The sequence below is a fragment of the Cibotium barometz genome, chromosome 56 (genome assembly GCF_041138505.1).
Source record: "Cibotium barometz isolate CiBa-2024 chromosome 56, ASM4113850v1, whole genome shotgun sequence".
NCBI classification, from domain to species: domain Eukaryota; kingdom Viridiplantae; phylum Streptophyta; class Polypodiopsida; order Cyatheales; family Cibotiaceae; genus Cibotium; species Cibotium barometz.
The window spans coordinates 37213617-37231207 of record NC_141101.1 but is presented as its reverse complement, the minus strand read 5'-3'; positions in this window follow the sequence as shown (position 1 = coordinate 37231207).

Sequence of the window (17591 nt, the reverse complement as noted above, 5' to 3'; positions counted from 1 at the left end):
TAGACCAGAATTTGCAAGCGAGATTAGACTTTTGAGTCCATGATTGCTCAATCTTGAGCACGTGGACCCTGCAGGCCAACGATCGGACTTCCCAAGCCATCGATTGGACTTTCCATAGAGTAATTTTTGCTTGTTTTTTCCAACACGATCCCTCCTTTTGGGCCATATTTATCTCCTAGAGCACTTATTCAATGTATTAAAGCTCTACTATGACAATGCCATCAATTAAACACCAAAAAATCAAGAATTTTTACAAAAGCTGGAAGCTTCTAATTAGCTAATTGTAATGAAATTAGGTCTAGGACCATGGTCATGGGCTCAAGTTTAAAAGGGGGCTCATGGATCACTATTGTACCTTTTTGACATCTTATGACATTTGGTCATCTTGACTCTTAGAGCATCATGGGTTTCATACCTTGGCTTGTCCATCCTCTTAGTGGGAGGTTAACTCACTTAACCATCATGGCAATTACATGGCAAGTTTAAAAGGGGGCTCATGGATCACTATTGTACCTTTTTGACATCTTATGACATTTGGTCATCTTGACTCTTAGAGCATCATGGGTTTCATACCTTGGCTTGTCCATCCTCTTAGTGGGAGGTTAACTCACTTAAGCATCATGGCAATTATATGGGATTATCTCTTTAACCTGTATTAATACATGGCAATTTTTCCATATCTTGACTTTATAATCACTCCATTTTAGTTGGTATCAGAGCTCTTGGCTTAGATCCTTGTTTAGGGAGTGATTAGAAGATTAATCATTTTTGGATATTCTTAATCCAACTTTTAGAATGCATTTTCTTGATCTCATGATTAGTGATAATCTTTTTTGGATTACTATTAATCTAATTTTTTAAAAATGCATTATGATAATTATTTTTAGATTATCATTAATCTAATTTTTTAGAATGTATTTTTTTAATTATGATTAGTGTTAATCATTCTCAAATTAGGAATTTTTACAGTTTTCAAAATGCGTTTTCTTAATTTTTTTGCATCTCTTTGATGTTCTTGAAAATCTTCTTGATTTTCTTGAATTTTGGAGAAATTATGCATGAATTAGAGTCTAATTTCATCAAATCTTCACATAAATCCTAATAGTTTCCCGGTATCATTTTTGCAAGATTGTTTGACTTTCTTATATTCTTGGGGAGATTCTTGGTCGCTTTGCCGCTTTGGTGAAAGATTCATCAAGAAAGGTGTTGATTATCAAAGATATTGGAGACAGATAGCAAATATTACACATTTTGATGCAATTTTCAACAACAGTCAACAGATTGAAGATCTATTGTAGAGTTATTGTAGTTTTCTTGCATATTTCAATGCATAATACAAGATCAGTGCAGAGTTATTGTTCAGATTACAATATTGTGCATATTATTACAAAGCCAGTGTGCAGGTTTATAGTTCTGTTGTTACGAAAGATTTCAAAGCAAAATTCAAATTGGAGAAAATATTATGTGCTCTTTGAAGCTTTGAAGAATCTTGGTACATATTTATAATGATTACAAAGGCATTGTGCAAATCAAGTTTTCTCTGCATGAATTTGGAGTAATGTTTTACTATACAAATCAAGTCTACAACAATTTCAGCAATGGAAAGCTTGATCAAATTTCAAATATTTGCCTAAAAGAAGTGCAAGCATCTAATCTTTACTGCATATTACCATTTTTGTTAAGCTTTGTTGAATCTTGATAAAGATTCATATACAAAAGGTAATACAAGCAATTTGTAATCAAGAAAGTGATTACAATAGTGGATTAGTGTTAATCTTTAAAAGATTAGCGTTAAAGATGTCAATAAAATCAAGATTGAGTTCTACAACATAATACAAGAGTCTTTTGCATCATTGAGCTTTGGTGAAGCTCTCACAAAAAGGGGGGGGGCAAATAATTAGATAGTGGACGGCGCTATTATGGTGCATTTTTCATCAAGAAAGAGACTAATCAATATGGTCGACCTAGTCAAATCTTGAATGAACAAGATTACAATCAAATGTTGATTATGTACAAGTGCAATGAGTAAGTGCAATGAGTAATGCAGAGCGCAAATGCAAAACTTAGGGTCATTACAATGTCTTGCTGGAACCAAGAAAGCCAGACAGGAGGACTTGTGAGACAGAGAAGCTGAAAGTGCATGTTCACCCTAAATATTGTTGTTTCATATTCGTATGTAGTGTAAAATCCTGATAACAAGGTCCAACAACACCACCAGAGGAATCAGGCATAACCCAATAGCAGAAAGATTCAGATGAAGGCTTGGCTGACTTGGGCCTAAGCGTGGCAGTAGCCATGGCATTCCTCGCTTCCTCTTGGCACTTTGCATCTCCACGAATGAGAATTTCTTCTCATGGTGGTTGATACACATTTAGCGTTGGTGAGAAGGTTATTTACTGTTGTTGCGCCGACTCCAACTAGCTCATCATCGCCCAGCTACTACAGCATGCGACTGGTTGTGAGTACCCCAACAACATGCCGACTTGCTACCCCCCACCTATCCTTGCCATTGTGTATTAGAGCTTCATGGGTTTGTTCACATGCCTTGAGCACTTTGATGCTGCCTAGTCATTTTTTACATTTGTTCGATGAGGAGAAGATATGTGCCAGATGGTCTAGGTGGTCCACACTCGATGATTTTATCACTTCATTTCTTGGCTACATCGACACGGATGTTCGGTATTGTTCACGTGGGATGATTATTCTTTTGGTGACTTGATTGAGTTCCCACACTCTCATGTCATCGTGATTATGTTCCTGATGAGGACATGGACTACACTTGCATGGATACCTATGATCGTTATGATGTTCATGATGCGGCTATGGATCATTATATAAGTGATGATGATCATGGTGATCATTCATGGGATACATTTGGTGAGTTATAGCATGACAAGGTTGGATCCTTGGAGGACACATATCGAGCATGACAAGGTTGGATCCTTGGAGGACATATCGAGCATGCTTATACTTTCGCACCGCTATCACAATGGTATTCGCATGGGCCTTGATAGCTTCTACCACTCACCCACGACATTGACTAGCCATCATCTCATTAGTTCTCATTTACTTACACCGACTCATTCATTTTATTATGATGAGGATGATGATGATGATGATGATGATGATGTATTATACACATACACACACACATGATGACATTGATGTATCACACACATGCACATGATCATATAGTGATATACGTGCACATGATGCCACTAATACATATGCACATGATGATGATGTATGTGATATTGATGTGTGTGAGTTAGATCATCTGGACATGATCTCGAGGGTTGAGATGGTAGAGCGAGCACATGAGCATCGACACTTCTATGCTTATCATCTTCCCTATGGATCATGTGGACACTCTAGTTGATCGTGTGACATTCTAGAGGATAGTGTGCACTTGATTAGTGACGCATCCATTAGCACACTTGGGATGAGTGTATCCATTAGCACATTTGGGATTAATGATACTCTGCATACGAGTAACAAAGACACCTATGAGCATAGACCTAAGTTCCTAGTGTTAGATACATCAAACTATTCTTCTAGGATTTCTATTTGTGGAGATATCACTGATACAACTACTACTCCTAGTATTCATAGCATTCCTTGCAACATTCGTGTGGATTCTAGAGTTCATGTATTTGAGCAGTCAGGGGGGATAGTGCATGACAGTAGTGATGATTTTTCTGGTTAGACCTCGTAGGAGAGGCAAGATTGTCCATATGGATATAGAGAGCTTTGTATTTGATTTAGACATTTTTCTAGATCCAATGATTAGAGAGGTTTGTTGGATATGCTCCATCACATGCACACGACTCTTGATATAGTTCAAATCTCATGGGTTATTAAGACATTAGTCTTGGCCCTTTATTGCACTGATTAAGGTTTTTAGATATACCACAAGAAAAGGACATGCCTTACATTGAAATATTCTTGGAGATATTCATGCCTCTAATCAAGCAAGCGGTGGAGCGGTGGAGATAGATTATGAGACAGGATTTGTATCTAATCTTCATTAGAGGCCAAGATTAGGCATGTGCCTCTGCCTATTTAAAGAGGCATTAAATCAATGAAATCAGAGTCTCTATTTCAATACTCTGCAGTGTTACCATGTCTCTATCTATCTGTTATTATCCTCCTTAATTATCATTGGTATCAGAGCCACCTGCGCATTTGTGTAATTAAGAGCAGACTATCGTTGTCGGGCTGCATTCCACTGCCATGGGTCTTCCGTCGTAGCTCAGTTGCTAGTGTTGCTAACCAACAATTCTCAGCCACCACCAATAACCGATTGTTCTCAACCACACATCGTCACTCCGCCTCACGACCTCAGCCACGTGGCCGTTTCTAACCAAGCCACGCGGTCGATTCAATCCAACCAAATTTTTTTAGGCATTTAACTAAGGCTTTGTGTAAAGCCTTTAAAAAGCGGGTTCACAAGCCTTAGAAATAAGGCCCTTTAAAAATATATATATATATATAATCTGGTTTTTCATCAACTCAACATGGCCGCGTCGCCTTGGTGAACTCACCTCCTTCAGCACTGCTCAACTCAGTTGGATCTGCGACAACAAAATACAAGGTAGTTCTCTTTGAACGACAAATCTTTGAACACTTTTTTACATTGCTCTTTGAATTATTGATGATATGACTAGTTCATGTGAAGAAATCATACAAATATCATCTGACTCTGAAGCTTCGGTAAATCAGCCAGCTAAACGAACTCCTAAGCCAAGGAAAAGAGTGATTAGAAAATCAAAATCAAGGCTCAATAGAAAACCATGGTATTTTAATTATGCGCCAAATATATTGGTTTAAGTGATTTTCTTGCAACAAGCATGCATTTGTATGGAACTGGAATGGATAACTAATCTCTTTCTATCTTAGTATCTTTGTACAAGGCATTAGACACTGCTTGAAGAGAGTCTCTCAAGTAAGACCTTGCCATCATGTCTAAAACTTCACAGCTAGAAAGATTTACCGGGGGAAATTTTCATACTTTGCAAACTAGACACAAGTTTATCCTTCAAAAGAAAGATTTGTGGAAAGTAATTACTACATCTAAAAATGATAAACCCACCACATGGGAACTCTGTGACACTAAGGCACTTGCTATTTTAGCACTTGGGCTTGACGATCAATATTTACATCATATTTCAAACATAGAGATAGCCAAAGTAGCATGGGAAACCCTTGATAGGATTTTTGGTGCTAGTGGAAAGAATTCAAAGATAAATCTCAAGCTACAAATCTTTAAGATAAGATCATATCTATAGGGATAAGCTTAGAGACATTGAGGATGCCATGGATAGTGACTTCGTGGATAATACCACTTATTTCTCATGTGTGGATACATTGTCAGTATTTAGTGGTTTTGGTGACAACTATGCTTATGATGATATTGTTGATCATGCTTTTGCTTTGGATAATCATACATACATAGATGGTCTTGCACATGAGGATATGTTATATGGTATAGATCATGCTCATACATATGATGATGCACTAGACCATGCCTTGATTGGTTTGAGTGATGCTCTATATGGAATGATGACATTGGTTCACATTTCTTGCATGATGATGATTATGAGTTATGTTCATTTGGCTCCCATGGATGTCGACATGATCCTGTGTTCTTTGGAGATGAGACATTGGTCTTTGGATACATTATATGCCACTTCGAATGTATGGTACTTGATTATGTGGAATATATTTTGAATGCACATCGTTGTTTTGGCCAAGCAGCACGGTGATTTGTGCTAGGACCGTTTGACATTCCAGCCATGAGTTAAGGGTTTATTTAGTGGATACCTTGGATGTTGGATTCACACTGTAGCTGTGAGGATGGGATTGTGAGCTTTCCCTTTGACTCGAGACCTATTATTACATTGATTTCAAGGGTCTATGGTGTATACCATGGCTTGCGAGCTTTCCCTTCAACTAGGGAGCTATTAATACATTGATTTCAAGGGTATGTGGTGTAACCGTGGCTATTTTACCTTGGAGGATATATGGTTAGCCTCATCATTGACATTGGTTCCCTACATCTTCCATTTGACCCAGGTGGTTGGAGAGACATGCCTTTGAGTTTGCATGGCTTGGATTTCCCTTTGATCTAGGTGATTGCATGGATAGCCTCATCGACGATACTCCACCATCCTTTTCATTTGATCCCAGGGGTCATGCGACTTTGGCTTGATTTACTGTTTTGGTACTTTGGTCTTCTATTTGACCATGGCATTGATGCCTAGTTATGGGTCAATTTTTGGCTTTTGTATATGTTGTTTGTGCATGCTGTTTATGTATGACCACTCTTTGATTTTGAGGATGAAATCATTGTAGGAGGGGATGGTTTGTAATGAAGTAATTTTAGGATGCACATGCACATGGGGCATGGGCCTAGGTGCGCTTAGGGATATTTACACATGTGGGCACATGGGCCTTGGGACTATAAAGGCACATGTCGTGTATTTGGGACCCATTACTTTTTTACCTCATTACCTTTTTGGTATATTATACATTGTTACCTTTCTTGGAGCAATTAGCTTCTTGCCCAAGCTTTCATGAACATATGGCTACTCTAGGAATTGAGGAGCAAGCTGTGTGGACTCCAACCATTGAGTCTAGTTGTGTGAGGACTCCAACCAATGAGTTCTGTTCTCTCACTAGATCTCTTTCTTGCATTCTTAATGGCTTTGCTTTTTTACAAGGCTCACATCGTCCAAACAATGCTTGTCCTTTAAGATTCGGCAATCCCCTTACCAAACCTTTGCATGATGTCTCCTTTAATCGAGAGATAGTTATGTGACCAAGTCTTTTGTGCCAAAGCTCAATCTTTGACATAGAGGAGCTTCTCGTATATGCACATGCCTCTGACATAGTCATTGCATCCAAGATAAACATCCTTTTAACCTTTTCACCTTTTGCAAGAACTTTAAGTGACTTATAGTCTTGCATTATACACCCATCCGGATTCATGATCACTTGCATATTTTTCTCCACAATCTGTCCAACTGACACCAAGTTCTTTGTAATACATGGAACATAAAGATATTGTGCCTTTGGGAACCTCTAATGGTATATTCCCAACGTGAGTTGTAGCAGGGTGTTGTGTATCATCTCCAGTGGATGAACTCCTCTGTTTAGTGACTTCTTGTTTTGATGCAAAGTCATGTGATTTGTACATGCAAAATCTCTGTCTCACTTGTCTTTTTCCAAAGACTACCTCTAAATGATGACGCATAGCAAACAAGTTATGTTTATCTTCTTCTTTTCTCTCTCCTTCTATCGAGGCATAATTCCCTTAATCCAATGTGCAATTCCTTATATCTCTTTGCTTTAAATAGCAATCTCGAGCCCAATGTCCGAGAAATGGCACGTGTCACTGTACATTGTTCTTTTCTCTTATCTTTTTCTTCTTCGTCCTTTTCTCTTCTTCGTCATCCTCTCTATTTTACTCTCCATTATCTTCTTCCTCTTCTCCTTTCCTTCCTTACTCTAACCCTATTATACCTTTAAAAGAAGAATACAAGGGGCAAGAAAGGTTCTAAGATGCACTCCTCACATGTTAGAAATCAACACAACAAGAAAACATACACACACACACACCCTTCTATTCATCAATACCTATTCTTTTCCTCAAAGAGAAATATACACCCTCTTGTCTGCAAATCTTTATTATGCTTCACTAGGAAGATTATAGTAAAGTCACTTTGCTTACAAGAAAACTCTAGAAAAGCACAACTAGTAGCATCAGTGCAACCAACGTCTACAAGAAGTCTTATAGAGAATGGAGAATGGAGCATGGGAATGCAAATGGAGTCAAAATGGACAAAACTTAAGTTGTTCATAGTTTGCATTCTTTTTATAACAAATTTAGTGGTCCTTGCAAAATGCTAAACCATTGCTATTTTCACTTTGTAGAATAATCCACCTTACAAGTTTTCACATTTAACCTAAGAGCATTATTAGACATACCCAATGGCATCCCAACATCCATTAGGATTCCACTAATCTTTGATGAAAACATGGGATTAGAGCGAAGGTTAAGGTTATCTTAAAAGTTTCTCATCCACCTTGCCCTTGCCTACTAGTACAACAACATTGAAAAGTTCGTGGTTATTTTCTATCAATCAATGTAACATCACCTCCATTGAAATGTGTACACAATTCTTTCTCTCTCTACACATGTCAAGACTTGAAAAAAGAGCATGACTCTCGTGAGCCATTACTTTTGGAACTTCTAGATCTAAAAGAAGATAAATAGTCACTTTATTTGCACCACTTTATGCATGATGCGATTAGACTTGACCATAATGATTTGACCCTTAGGCATGGTTGAAAAGTTTGTCCGATATATCTCTTTGCACACAAATGGTTCTTTATTAAGTGTACTCACAAATTTTACATTTGTGTATAATCTTAATAAGATTCAAGTGAACTTAGAGTAGAGGTATTAAATAATGTACTCAGATTAGTGGTATTACATTTATGTGTATAATCTTAATAAGATTCTAATATACTCATAGTAGAGGTTTTGAATAATCTCTCTCTCTCTCTCTCTCTCTCTCTCTCTCTCTCTCTCTCTCTCTCTCTCTCTCTCTCTTTAGTTTTACAAAAATTACTTCTTGAGTCTTGGAGAATGGTCACATTGAGAAATCATGATATCTCTATAGACACATGTCCCATGCCATGAGGATGGCCATTGGCCAACTAACGATATCCTCACTGCCTTTGGATACAGATAGGGAGAGGAGAGGAGAGGGCATACCAAAAGAGGAAAAACTCTACAAATGGAGGAGCACCACTTTTGCTCAGATGCCCATTGTACTATGAGATACAAGGGAGGTTTCCTTGTCCACCCCATGAAGGGATTTGGCCCCAAGGATAAAGATGTCTAGGGATTGTGGGTTAACTAGAGATGTGCGCACCATCACTGAGAGGCATTACTAAGGCTATAGATAGGGTGTCAAAATCAATAGGTCCCACTTAATCATCCATGACTAACTAATAGAGTGTCAGCACATCTGACATTCAAGGGCATTAAAAAACCATTAAAAAATGGACACCCACGCCCACCAAAAGTGCCGACCAAACTCAAGGCCCACTAGCGCCTTGCACACTTGGAGTTATAGCCAATGTTCTCGTCCTCTACGATCCAATCCCTCTTCCCATTAGCTCCAAATTTGAGATATTTTCCAAATATATAGAATGGATCCACCCTATGTACTGACCCTAAGTAGTGGACATTGTCTTTGTGTATACTATCATAGAGTGAAGATGAGCATCGTGATACATAAGTCCATTTTTCTTTTGGAACCTTCTATCTCCATTTATGTAACACTTGTTGGTTTGATAATCCCATTGGGTATTTAGTAGACTTTGGTAAAGATCTCTCTCTCTCTCTCTCTCTCTCTCTCTCTCTCTCTCTCTCTCTCTCTCTCACACACACACACACACACACACACACACACACACTTAGATCCCAAGATACATCTAAACACATCACATGCCATGATGATAGCAATCTGTCAAGCTTAAGGTATCCTCTCACCACCTTAGAGTAGAGATTGGTAGAGCTAATACATCTCATAGGAGGACCAAATATGCAGAGTATGCACTACAAGAGAGTTGGAGATTAGTAGAGAGACAATACATCTCGCAAGAGGACCAAATATGCAAAGTATGCACTACAAGAGAGTTGGAGGATGAGGGGCACTACATGTTCAAACACAGCCTATTATAAGATCTGAGGGAGATTTTGTTCTCTTATGAGACAATTTTGGTCCACTCTAAAATTAGTGATGAAGTATGAGGATTATAGATGTCAAGGCATGCTCTTGATGGAGCTCAGATGCTATAGAGAGACAAAATTGAGGCAATAGTCTAAGAGAGACTTGGCAGGACTCGTCACAAATTTCTTTGACATCTGAGGTGCCCACAGTGCAATGGCGATGGCGGCGGCCATGACCACTCAGACATAATCTCCCGTCCCCACATTGTTACAACCCCATGGATCTCTTAAATGCAAAACATGAGTGATTAGTAAAAAACCCCTAAGAGGGGTACAGTCTAGCTCACTTCCCAACCATAGGTTCTATGCTTTGAACCACCCTCGAGCGAGAGGCCAAGAGATTCACAAACACCTACTACAGATAATAATCACTTAAAAATTAATGTCCTTCACTTTTTTAGGCAAGCACAAATCCATGTTTCTCATGTTGTTCACAAACATCTGGACGTCCAAATGATTTTGGTGTTAAAGGAGACAACTTTTTTTAAAGTTGTCTATGACTCATCTTTTTGGTGGGTCCAAAGTAGTTTGTCCAACAAACGTTTATGAAATGAAAAAGTGCTGAACAACTCTTCTCCACCAATCAAATCATTCCAAATCAAAAAGTGTTTTTTGTCTAGGGACGTTTGTGAAAATACCCTAAGGTCCAACTCCCACAGATCCATGCCAATCCTTCGGCATGCCGATCTATGCTATGCAACACAGGTAGCCAGAGTTTTGATCAAACTCTTACCAATAGTAAGGTTATTATAACAATAACCCATGTTTCACTTACATAGTGACCAAACTGTTATAAATAGCAAGTACACATGGATTTATTAATATTAATCTTAGTCGCCCGTATTAGCCTACTTTATCCTAACCGCAGGGTTCCCTTAACCCTGTAAAATTAGGCCACTAATCCCAAGGATTAGCACTAGGTACATAGCATACTTCCCCTCCTCATACATTTTCAATCTTGGAAAGAAAATATGTCTAAGAAATAAAATTGGGAAACCTATGCTGTAAATTAGCAACTATCTCCCAACTCAAAGACATTCCCAGTCTTGGGAATAAACCTGGGAAACTCAAACTACATCTCTGACAACTAACTCTGTAATCTAGTTCACCGTCTACTCTTTCCACTCATAACTCTACCATAGGAATTAGCTAAAGCTATAGCCACTGTTCCTATAATCTCAGTGGAACTAAAAACAGACCACCAACTCGAGCCACAGTTGTGAGGAACATAACAATCCCTCAATCCAACCCCCGAGGAATCGAATAATCTAATATCACAGAGACAATTGTCATAGCCAATCAAATTACCTATCCTATGAGGATTAGGTAATTTCTCATACCTAAGGGATTAAAAAAAAAACCTTCCTGAGAACCATAGAACTATCAAATATCTGAACAATCTTGTCATAAAATGACCTTTGAAAGTGTTCCCATCAAGATGGTGTCCAAGACAAAACACCCATAATATGTCTCTTCCATCGTACCATATTCTTTGCCAAATGCACTACTATGGAATTGGTTGTACAACAGGTTAATTCTTTCTAGGACTACACCTAGAACTACATTTTCAAGTTCTAATTCTCATCAAGAGAAACTTGGGTTAACACACTCATACCAAGCGTAACCTATTAAGTATCAAAGTAGATCCTGACTAATCAAATGATCTCTTGGTGCTGAACATGTGCACAATGTTCAACCAGAACTGATTTATCCTTTCTGCTGTGCTGCTTGATAGACTAGGAACACTCATCATTGAGTAGTAACCTATTCAGTCTTTGATTGATTGAAGTATCAAAAGAAACTTCGGGTAATCAAGATGCAAGCGAAATCTACGAGTATCAACACTCTCTACTAGAACTGGGTCCAAGTAGTATAATCTCACCAATCAATACCTCACTACATAGCTTTGGATATAACAGCCATAAAATCTACCTTATCAAAGGCATGGCCCATAAACCGTATATTTGTGACTAATGAAATGGACATCTGCGATGTCAGAGGCTAGTACACTTACCCCATGAATTATCCTAAGTTCTGAATAACTATCCCATCAAAAGCTAAAACATCTGCATTGACAAAACCCTAAAAACCCACACGTGATACATCCTAGCATACCACTAGAACAAACCCCAAATACGTCTTACAATCCATCACTCCTCAACTTACAAGTCTTCCAAAAGATTTTCCAAGGTTGCTAGGAAATCTGAATAAGTATCCCATCATAAGCTAAAACATATGCCTCGACGAAACCTGTAAATCCACACATGTGATACATCCTAGCATACCACTAGAACAAACCCAGATACGTCTTACAATCCATCACTCCTTAACTTGCAAGTCTTTTGAAAGATTTCCTAAGGTTGCTAGCAATCTCTCTCAGCAGATAAACTAAATCTTCTTAGGAGATTTTATGATATGGTGCACTGCGTGGAATTGAAACTTACAGTATTTTATTGGGTTTCTTTTTCAGATGTAGCAACAAAAAAACTATCCAAGAAACCTACTATTTTCAATATCAGCAAAGTCTAGCCTGAATCTAGATCTCTACAAAATATATGTGCGTACACCAAGATTTATTAGAATTGTCTCTGCAAAGTTGAAAATCTTCATCTAGCAAAAAGCATAACCACTTTACCCAAAAACATATAGACCCAATTGTAGTTGCAAATACCAAGCAACAACAGGACACTCTCTTCGATCATCTACAATCCACAGTCTCATTCTTCCTTCCTTCTTGTTATTGATTTCTCAAATCAGCTATGGCTTTCCCTCAATCTAGAAATCCACCAAATAGGAATATAGATGTATCTAGAAACCTTGCGTGTGTGTAGCGGATCCTAGTGTCCCATACCACTAGGATACACTACATACAAGATTGCCTTTAGACATAAGATTTAGTCAAGAGTGATCAATTCATTCCCAATCCTGCCTTGACATAACCAGATTCCCACCTAAAGGACATTGACTTTCAGGTTAGCCCACCACATAAATGTGCCCTATATGATATTTCCTCCCATAATCCTGGAGCTACCATAAGTACATAATGTTTATCTATGGAAATCTTGTCCTAAATAAAGATCATGAGGCTAGTGTAGAATACTCATGGCAATCTTGTCCAATGACAATTCTGCCTCACGTAAAACTATGTATGTAGCAACTCACTAGCCCAAATCATACCTACATAAAGGCTAGACAAATCCTCATTATGCTACCACATGTAAACAGTCTAAACCTGAGTTCAAACTTGAGAGGATAATCTCAAGGAATGCTACCTTTACCCAAACTAGTACCGCTTCTCCAAAGAAACCATAAATCCCATACAAAGCTACTAAACTCTCCCAAGAGACTAATCATAATATCCACTTCTGCCTTTGTATCTGTGCACCAAAAAGAAACTCAAGCCCCATCCAATAGATGGGTTCTATACAAGAACCCTAGGTCACATCCAATAAATGATGGAACAAAGGTAGTCCCTCTCATCTCAAAATCTAAGATGGAACAAAGATAACCTTTCTCATCTAAACAAAGTTGCATCCCAAAATGCTCAATAAGAAAAACCTACTACCTTTACAGCATGCAAGGATTCCACAACAAATGCCATCCTGGGCTAGAGTACATATGTGAGCCAAAGGCATCCGGGAAAATTGAGTATAGGTCATACCATCAATGTTGTGTACATCACACATCCACATATCCTATCAACCTAGGGTAACCACTCTGGTACTAAAACGTAGTACCAAATCTGCACATTCTCAAAGTACCAGTATAATCACCAATAAACCTAGTGCACCTCAAGGAAAATATGACACAACGTCTGATCCTCACCATGTTGACAACAATAAGTTATCCATGGTCATAGAGAGGCCTCATCAATATAATCTTCTCGTCAAAAGTCAAGACATGCTTCCCTAGTGAGTCAAAATTCATCAAAAAATAATTATCGATGTGAAGCTACACTATAACCCTAGCTTAAAGTTGAAAACTCTCTGGCAAAAGATGACTGAATAAACCACCCCTGAGATCTTATGCACTATATCCAATGTGCTCGATCAAATACATGATATAATGTTACTGTAGGTAACTCAAAATAGACAAGCTCAATGATCATATAAGAAAGTACTAAGTAATTGCAAGTAGTCACAAACCTGGTCACACTAGCACTTGGTTGTGACACATACGGATTGGCAATCGAAGCAAATGCCTGATATAATTCCTTCGTCGAGGCTTTCCGATTAGTGTCTATCTATCCAGGACTAACCAATGTTGTTCTTGGATGCATGAAGGAACTATGGATCATATCAACTCTATCGGCAAAATAAAATTAGATAATTGTATAATATACATAGCACTATCAAAGTTATTTTATCATGCCTTTGCATCCTCTCCTGGTTCACACCAAGTAGCCTACAATCACTAGGATCCCCACAAAAGACGTTGGTTTCTACTTGCAAACACAGGTCATGGAATAACCACCAAAGTACATCTGCATCCAAATCGTGGGTTTTCTACTTTGCAACACATGGTTCATGGAATAACCACCAAAGTACATCCGCATCCAAGAGGTCATCTAAACAAACTCAAGGTTACCTTGACAAGACCATCCAAAGAAGTCTCTTTGGTCTCTCAAGTCCATGGTCTCTACAATAAATTCTTCTGTACAGGTCAAGGATTTTACCCAAAAGGAAAACATCCATCTACAACTAGACCGACTCAAATATCCAAAACAATAATGTGTTAGAATGGGACACTAAGGTATATGTCTCCAAGGTGTGTATCTCCATGTGAACCAAATGGGGCACCAAGGTATACGTCTCCAAGAGATCAATGACTCTTGGGTCCCCTCCCTTATATCACTTGTGCAATGGTCTAAATCTACTCCTTCATATCACCCCTACAATGGTTTGGATCTACTCTACCACGAGTCCAGGTAATCAAGGAGAATTCTAGTCCAAGTTCAGCTAAAGCATTACGAGCGGATACAAATCAAGAAGCTATCAAGAAAACTTCTTCTATGTCTGCTCCTCGTGGGTATGAAGGCCATGGTACCCTCTAATGGAGGGGAAAGAGCCATCAGGGTATCTGGAAGGAATCATGAAGGAAAACTCAAACTGTTGTGCTCCAAAGACGAAAATCTACTCCAATCAAGTCACTCCCCAAACAACCACCCATAAAGTAAGACGACGAAGGATTAACGCTTTACATGGAAGGGAAGCACAAAATATCCCCTATAGAAGCAAACCAATCTTCTCTACTGGCCTATGCTATAAAAACACCCTTGTGTTTCGTCCTTCACACCCACATATGTCTAAAAGGTGAAAGAACCTGTATTAAGAAACAAAAGGGAGAAAAGGTGCTACAAGGTCATAATAAAATGCATGTTGATTATTGATGTTCACAAAAGCAAAGGAAAAAAATTAGTTTAAAAAACTTGTGAAAAATTTTTAGATCATTGCATGAACCACTTACCTAGCAATCCGTGTACAAAAATCAAAGTGTGAACTTTGCTCCCCATAGTTTTATCCCACATGGATCATTGGTAAAAGTCTTTCATGGTTCGTTGAAGGGATAGTTTATTGTTCGTTGGAAGGGATAGTTTATAAGATCTTCTAACGGTTGTCTGCCCATGGCATCCACATGCTCATGTGTGCATCCATACGGGAAATCTAGACCTGTCAAAAAAAAGAGGGGTGGCCTATGCACGTTTTCCCCCTCTGCTGCCCACCCACCCCTTCAGTAGGCCACATACTTCTGTTGGCCACTCTGATCTGAGATCCCGACTTGCATCATGTGAAAAGGCTGATGTACCTATCCTCAATACATGTGATATGCATGTAGGCACAAGGGTGGAGGAGATTGAGCAAGGGATAGCCTCATTTTGGTGTGTAGAAGGGCTCTTCTGTCTTACAGCCCTTCTACAGGCTGAAAGAGTGCTTGTAGGCAGAAGAGCCCTTCTACACACCAAAATGAGGCTATCCCTTGCTCAATCTCCTCCACCCCTGTGCCTACATGCATATCACATGTATTGAGGATAGGTACATCAGCCCAAACACAACCAACCAGGAGGAAAACCACAGAAGGATTAGGGTTTCCCACCATGAAGCTTCCTCTACACACATGAATCTCGCATATTCGTCCTCTCTCAGAATCCATGTAACTTAACATTTAAGCAAAACCCTAAAAAGCATAGGCTTTTTTCCCAAGATGAAAACCTAGACATGGCATAAAGAAATACCGTCAACGAGTATGCACAAAAGCATCTGGATCTTCAAATCCATGAAAAGTAAAATAGAAAAGCTTATTGAGACCTCTTCCCGTGTATCACAATACCTACCGTGTTTAGGCCACTCTAACACCGACGCAAAACACAAGTGATTAGTACAAACCCTATAAGAGGGGTGCAGGCTTCCATGCTTTGAACCACCCTCAAGCTAGAGGCTAAGGACTGGCTCCCACAGATCCTTGCAAGTCCTTCGGCATGCCGATCTATGCTCTGCCACACACGTAGCCAAAATCTTGGTTGAACTCTGACCAATGGTGAGGTTATGATAGCAATAACCCATGTTTCACTTATATAGTGCCCACTACTACTATAAATAACCAAATTGTTATAAATAGCCAGTGCACATACATTTATTAATAATAACCTTAGCCGCCCATATTAGCCTGCTTTCTCCTAATCATAGGGCTCCCCTATCGGATTTGCCCACTAATCTCGACTAGGTACGTAACACACACCCAAGGAGTTACTAGGTGAGGGCTTGATATATACTACAAGCAAGACATCATTGGCCTCAAGCATCACAATCCTCCACTTACCAAATGTAGATCTAGGATGCTTTCCGATGCCATAGGCTCCCTCTCACACAATGCCATGTGCTTACACGACAAGCATTAGCAATAATTGTTTTTTTTAGTCCTTTTATTTACATGGCTTCATATGTACGTATTTACATGTGTAAGTGTTGTACCACCTTTTGGTCTCGGGTTTTTAGTAGACATAACTCTCTCTCTCTCTCTCTCTCTCTCTCTCTCTCATGATCTACAACAAACCATCAATCCCACACCAGATTATCCAAGCAAAGTTTGATGCAAGCCCAATGGTAGTGGATGCACTCTTCTAGACAGTCATATACCTCCATCGCATCAGTCACATGGATCCCCATAGGTACCTAAGGCTTGCTTTGGAGTCCTTGAGATAGCTAGTACTCAATGGCCACCCTAGAGTATGATATGCCCAAGTTTCCACTTGGTTCTCAAGATATGGGCTCCACGTGGACGGCATCCCACCCCTTAAGTACAATTTGGACTTTGCTTTTCTCTAGGTCTCTGATTGAGGACACCAACCAGGTTATCCGATTAGATCTTCTCAACCTCCACACCCACTCCACATGGATCACACCTTTGAGGCTCCCACCGAAGATGCTCTTCTACAAAGATCACTTCCTCACACTCACTGAGGATGCATTCATCCAACAACCGAGCTACCTGAGTAATCACATGTCCCATGGCCATGCCATGCAGATTGGGATTGGCAAGTTACAAGTTTAATCCCATCGCCTCAAAGTGGAGACAGGGAAAGCTAAACGCATCTTCAGAGCCAGGAGCTCATACAAAGACCCAGTGAGAAGAAAATTTGCCGATTATGCCACAAACGTTGAGACAGAGGAGCATTACATATGTCGTTGCCCATTATACTATGAGATCTGTGGGGGGTTTCATTGTCTATTCCATACGGGATTTGGCTTACTTTTCCAAGATCATTGCCCTCCCTGCAACGTTGCCTGGA